This window comes from Gekko japonicus, unplaced genomic scaffold, assembly GCF_001447785.1.
Source record: "Gekko japonicus isolate JY-2015 unplaced genomic scaffold, Gekko_japonicus_V1.1 scaffold2672, whole genome shotgun sequence".
NCBI lineage: Eukaryota > Metazoa > Chordata > Lepidosauria > Squamata > Gekkonidae > Gekko > Gekko japonicus.
In genome coordinates this window covers 183,376-190,532 of record NW_015160917.1, presented here as the reverse complement: position 1 = coordinate 190,532, position 7,157 = coordinate 183,376, and positions in this window count along the sequence as shown.

The window sequence follows — 7,157 nt, the reverse complement described above, 5'->3', positions numbered from 1 at the left end:
GGGGGGGAGCCCGTGAGGCGGCGGCGGCGGCGGCGATGATGGAGGCCGGGCCCTGAATGGAGCCTGGCAGCGGCGGCGGCATCAGCAACAGCGGGGGCCGCAGCATCGCCTACTACTCCGCCTTCGCGCGGGCGGCGTCGGCGGGGGGGCGGCAGGCCGGCGCCAGGGCTGAGGCGAAGCCGGGCACGCCATGCTGGAGGAGGAGCCCCTCGGACAGCGCCTTGTCGCGGGTGACCAGCCGCCGGGCGTTGAGCGCCTTCGCCCCCAGCACGTATCCTCATGGCGCGGCGAGGGGATTGTGGCGGGAAGGGAGGAGCGGGAGGACGCTTTCGGTGGGAGAGAGGAGGCATAGGCCTGACAAGGGTTTTTTTTTAAGATAAATCCAGCTGGTCAGCCGTGTTGCTCTGAAGCAGCACAACAAATTTAGAGTCCAGCGGCACCTTTAAGACCAACAAAGGTTTATTCCTTGAATAAACCTGTGTTGGTCTTAAAGGTCCCATTGGACTCTAAAGTTGCTGTAGGTTTTCTTTTTAGGTCGAACAACAAAGTGTAAGTAGAACAAAGTTTGAGTCCGATGGCATCTTTAGGACCAACAAAGGTTTCTTCAAGGTGTAAGCTTTCCTGTGCAAAACACACTTCCTCAGACAAATTGAAACAAAATTCCTTCAATTTGGAGGGGATGGTGGGGGGGGGGGAATCAGGAAGGACCAGTCAGAGTTAAGATGCCTAAGTGAAACTGAGATTGGATCAAGGCATGAATGGCGTACCCATGAATGGGTTGTTTTAGGTGAAGAACAAAGTTTGAGTCCAGTGGCATCTTTGAGACCAACGAAGCTTTATTCAAAGTGTAAGCTTTCGTGTGCAGGACACACTTCTTCAGTTTTGCCTGAAGAAGTGTGTTTTGCACATGAAAGCTTACACTTTGGATAAAACTTTGCTGGACTCAAAGGGGCCACTGGACACACACTTAGTTCTGCTGCTTCTGACCAACACAGCTACCCACCTGAATCAAAAATTTTTTAGGTGTACAACATCCTGAAACAAAGCTCCCCACCCTTCTTTTATTTGTATTAAGAGTGACCAAAATCACACCAGCATAGAATTAGTGTGGGAGCTTTTGAGTCCTCCAGAAACTTCCCCAGCCTGATGTAGAGTTCTGGTGAAATGGAAAGGTTGCATGCTCTTTTGTAATTTTATTATTATTATTTATTCAATTTATACCTCGCCCTCCCCACTGAGGTAGGCTCAGGGCGGCTTATATAAGAAATGAATTCAAAATAACACATTTGTCATAAAACCATCTAAAAACAGTTCACTATAAAACAGTTCAATATCGTAAAATGCTAATGCAATTTTTTTAACGATGGCGGTGCTATATGAGTGCATTCAATGGTCTGAGTAGTTCGGCAGTTCGAGAACCTAGTGCTGCATGACGGAGTGAGCTCCTGTCTCTGGCCCCAGCTCCTGCCAATCTAGCAGTTTGAAAGCAAGAAATTGCAAGTAGATAAATAGGGACCGCTTCTGTCAGAAGGTAACACCGTTCCGTGTCCCTCGGTGTTTAGTCATGCCAGCCACATGACCACAGAAACGTTTTTGGACAGCGCTGACTCTTTGGCTTGGAAACGGAAATGAGCACCGCCCCCTAGAGTTGGATTTGACTAGCTTTCGAGCAAGGGAAACCTAAAATTGTAGCAAGGGAAACCTAAAATTAAAAGGTGTCTTGTGAGCTAGATTGGAATCCAGTAGCACTTTAGAGACCAACCAAATTTTGGGGGATAAGCTTTCAAGAGTCAAAGCTCCTTAGGACTCCGGAATTTCCATTCCTACCTGTATCTGATGAAGGGAATGTTGGCACTCCAAACCTCATTCCCCCAAAATCTGGTTGGTCTCTAAGGTGCTACTGAACCCGACTCTGGCTCTTCTACAGTAGAACAATAAGGGTCTTGTGGCACCTTTAAGGGTTTCATTCAGTGCATGTTGGCTTCTTCAGATATATCCACCTAGATGGCTTCATATAGCTCTTGTCCACAAAATGTTGTGCTTAAAGATGATTACTTAGTTTTAAACATTTTTTTTTTAGTCTTTAAGACGCCACAAGACTCCTGTTTATTAATACTGTTTTGGTGGGTCATTCCGATTATACTCTCCATAAAAGGTTACTTAGGTTTCTGAATTTTGTTTTGGACCAGCACAGATACCTGCAGCCTCTTTTCTGCCTACTGAGATAGATTCTGGTGGGTAGCCACGTTGGTTTGAAGCAACAGAACAGAGTTTCAGTCTGGTGACGCCTTTAAGACCAGCAAAGTTTTATTCTGGGTAGAAGTTTTTGTGTGCATGCACATTTCTTCTTCTGTCTTGTTTCAGTGTGTCTGAAGAGGTGGGCATGCATACGAAAGCGTCCCTCTCCTGGCCCTAATCCTCTCATGTGACCGGAGCCAAGGGTACCTTCTCACACTTGTCTTGTGGCACCTTTAAGGGTTTAATTCAGTGCATGTGCTTTGGTGGACTCGAGTTGGCTTCTTCAGATATATCCAGCTAGATGGCTTCATATAGCTCTTGTCCACAAAATGTTGTGCTTAAAGACGATTGCTTAGTTTTAAACATTTTTTTTTTAGTCTTGAAGACGCCACAAGACTCTTGTTTATTAATACTGTTTTGGGTCATTCTGATTATAGTCTCCATAAAAGGTACTTAGGTTTCTGAATTTTGTTTTGGACCAGCGCAGATACCTGCAACCTCTTTTCTGCATACTGAGATAGATTCTGGTGGGTAGGCACGTTAGTTTGAAGCAACAGAACAGAGTTTCAGTCTGGTGACGCCTTTAAAACCAGCAAAGTTTTATTCTGGGTAGAAGTTTTTGTGTGCAATGCACATTTCTTCTTCTGTCTTGTTTCAGTGTATCTGAAGAGGTGGGCATGCATATGAAAGCTTATACCCAGCATTAAACTTTGTTGGTCTTAAAGGTGCCACTGGACTCAAAATTTTGTTCTGCCTACTGAGGGTTAGACTTGCCCATTGAAATCAGTAGTTCTAACCCTATTTAATTCTTGGCATAGGATCAGAGTGTATACCTAACCAGGTTGAAAGTGTGAAATGAGTCATACAGGTATTCAGAAGTGCATGTTTGTCACAGAGATTAATTATTTGGGGAGCTGTTTGTTTTGCACGTTTGTCATTAAATATGTGTTTAAGAGGAAGCCACGGTTCATAGTGGCCTTGTGCACTTGTGCTTCTCACATTTTACATTTTAGATGTGCAGACTTTTTAAAAAATGCAACATGTGCAGCAAATCAGAGAGTTGGGATTGCCTTGGGCTTCCTGTCAAATGCGTGTTTGGTAGCAAAAATTGGGTAGAGTTTGTCACTGTGTGGATATATAAAATGGCCCTTTATGGATGGCAGGATCCCCAAAGTGCAATTCTAAGAATGCATACTCAGAAATAAAATCCTGTTGAATTCAATATGTGGTAAGGATTGCAGCCCCAGGGAACGAGCAATAAATAGTCTACGCTTTTTGCAGACATGGGACTCACCTTCATCCTCAATTTGCAACATGAGATTTGCTTTTGATTTCTTATGACACTACTTAGTGGACAGAATTTGACTCACAGGCTGCTAGCAAAATAATACTTTCCTGGCAATAAGCCCCATTGAATCAAAATTGGGCTTACTTCTGAGTAGATGTATTTAGGATCGCTCTTCCAAGCTCTGCCATAATGTATTATGCTGTCAAAGGCTGAGAGACGACAATAGGAAACAGTGAGACTCTTATCTGTTCTTTTGCTAATGCGCAGCTTAGAACATCTGGAACAAACTGTTGGTTGCATTTACCTCTGAGCTAACATAGTTTAGTCTTTACTGACAGAATGCTATGCTGAATGTCTGTTGGGTTTAACCCAGTACAGTTGCTTTTTCATTCTTGATAGCCAATTTTATTAATTATTTAGATCAGAGGCAGGCAATGTGTGCATTAAAAAAAACAGCAGAGAGGTTAAAGTTGTAGTTGAACAGGCACTCTTGGGAGCGCCCTGACCTGGCATGCGGACTAGCGCTGGCAGCAACTCAGAGGCTAAGTTTAGTCCGTAGGGTGCAGAACGGGCCCAGCATGCTGAGCTGGGTGTGCTGTTGTTGTTTTGGGACCAGCAAAAAATTGCCGTGTATGTGTTTATGAATCTAGAACAGAGGTAGGCAGCCCTGCTGTAGAAATACACCAAACAAGCAGACACTGTGATGTGAATGACTAAGACATTTAGTAGATCTTTTCAAGGTAAACATCATATTATATTATAATTGCAACTTTGCAATATTACAAGGAAAGTCCATCGTTCTCAGCACAGTCTTACAAGGAAAAATCCATCATTCTCAATGAGCACCAGAATATAAGCTCATTTCGTCCCAATCTTTCTCAGGAGTAATCCTATTATTCTGAAAGGTGGCAGCCTCTTGATACAGCTCAGTGTTATGTTAGAAGCAAACCAGTGCTTAACTTCTTCTTTGCTTTCTTCAAATTATCCTGGAAAAAAACCATGGTTATTTAAAATGAAAAGCAACATGAAGCTGAATGGAATGTTATTTTTTAATTTAATTTTTTTTTTAAATTAGAACTTTCTTCTGGTTCCATTTCAGGTGTTTGTATTTAGGAGCAAGCCAGTCTTGTCTTCTTCACCTGCAAAAGCCTTATATATTTTGCTGGCTGAAATGCTCTCCATGAACAACTGTATTTATATTTATAGTACTAGCAAGCCAGTCCTCTTTTCTACCCGTCTAAAAGCCTTCATTTTTAAATTGGCTGGCAAATGCCTCTCAGACGATTGGGACAAAATGAGCTTATATCCGGGTACTCATTGAGAACGATGGACTTTTCCTTGTAATATTGCAAAGCTGCATTTATAATATATGATGCTTACCTTGAAAAGATTTACTAAATGTCTTAGTCATTCACATCACAGTGTCTGCTTGTTTGGTGTATTTCCTATATGGATAACTGTGATCCCTTCTTGGTTTATTCAGCCCTCCTGTAGAAACCTGAATGTTTGTGACTAGCCTGATCTTATCAGAGTTCAGAAGCTAAGCAGGGTCGGCTATGGTTAGTACTTGGATGGGAGACCACCAAGGAGGACTTGGGGTTGCTGTGCAGAGGACCACCTCTGTTCAATCCCATGGTCCTGAGGCTGAGTCGGTTGCACCTTAACAGCACACAGTTATTAATTCTTCTGTCTTTGTTTTGCATCACAGGCCATATAAGATGTTGAATTATATGGAATTAATTCCCATTGATTTCAGTGGAATTTAGTTCTACTTAAGTGGGCTTAGGATCATTATAAATACTGATGTGAATGGGGCCAGATCTGGTGTAGTGGTTAAGAGTGGTGGACTCTAATCTGAAGAGACTCTAATCTGGAGAACCGGGTCTGATTCCCCGTTCCTCCCCATGAAGCCTGCTGGGTGACCTTGGGTCAGTCACAGCTCTCTCAGAGCTCTCTCAGCCCCACCTGCCTCACAGGGTGTCTATTGTGAGGAGAGGAAGGGAAGGTGATCGTAAGCCGCTCCGAGACTCCTTTGGGTAGTTAAGAGCGGGGTATAAAACCAACACTTTCTTCTTTGAATTAGTTGGTTAATTAATGCAATATTACATTTGGTCTAAGAAACAGGACTGGTTTTTGTTTTTAATTTATTGTATACATTAATTTCCTGTGAAAGGATTAATGGAAATAGGACATTAAAATTACATAAAATGTAATTTCTTATCTAGATCATAAGCAAGTATTTAACTGGGGTTTCTGGGATTTTTACTATCATTTCTGTTATCTTTAATGTCATGATCAGAAATCTAAAGATATTTCTTGAGAGGGATTTATCAAAAGAACGTCATGAGTTGCTAAAGGATCAAAGACGGCTTCACAGTCAAGCACGAAAACATTTTCTAGAAACAAATAAACGAAGGAGGTATGCAAGTTTAGGTCATGTTTTATTTTTAAGTGTATTTTTATTCAGATGTCTTTTTCTGGACTTAATATGTTTTTTAAAAGTTGCAGAATAGCTATGATCCTCTGCTTACAATAGGTTTCCAGTGTGCTACTGAGGACTGAAGAAACGTGCCATTTAACAGTGATAATCAGATTTTTGAAACTTTCTTTATAAAGCTTGATTGTGTAACTAAAATCATAGTGAGCAAGGTTAATGCTCTGAGTCCTGACCTTTTAAAATTGGTGCTAAACCAAATCATAGCTGGAGGATAAGGTATCTTGTTAGCTTTCTGTTACAGAACTGTTTTACCCCCATGCAATCGAGACATGGGCAGAGTTCATGAGTTGAAACCACCTGAAATGGTATATGGCCAGGTAATGAAAGACTCTGGAGTCTTTTATTTGCATTCCTAACCGAGCGTATTCTTTTTGATATTATACTTGCCTTAATATAAGGGGTGGGGGGAAGGCTGCAAAATCACAGCTTTGGAAGTGAGATTGAAGAAGGGTGCAGTGAGAGGTGATTTCTGTTAAGGATCTGAAAGCTGATCCCTAGACAGACCCCACATGTACCCCCTGAGTGTTGGTGGGATGCCACTTTTCAGTTTGGTAGAACAAGTGTTATGTGCAGAAAATAATTACTTTAGTCCTGATTTCTTGTAGTGGTGGGACCAAGGTTCTTTGCTAGACAGTGAACAGCTCTCTGACCTGGCTGCTGCAGCCAGTGCTCTGATCTCAGCCAGGTGCTCTGTATGGGGGCTTTGTTTGGAGATTATTTTGAAGCTGCAGTAGCATGTAATGCTGTGGCAAGAGTACAGACTGGAACACATTATAATTTTCTGTTGCTGAAAGGGCTACACTGGTTACACTTCCCAGCTCAATTCAAACAGCTCTTTTCACCTTCAAAGCCGTGAGTGACCTGGGCCTGGGATACATAAAGGGATGCCATCTCCCGCATGAGCTGGCCTGCCAGTTGAGATCGTCATCGGGGACCATGCTCTTAATGCCCCCACCAGACTGAAGTGGAGGCAGGGCCTTCTGTGGAAACTCAGCTCCAGAATGCCCTTGCCACATTTTTGCCTGACAATGAGTTTGGGATACAAAGTATCAACATTAAACAAAAAAAACAAAAACTGTGGGCTTTTCTCTGCATATTGTCTTGATTGTTACTCTGTTTTTTAGCTTCCTGCGG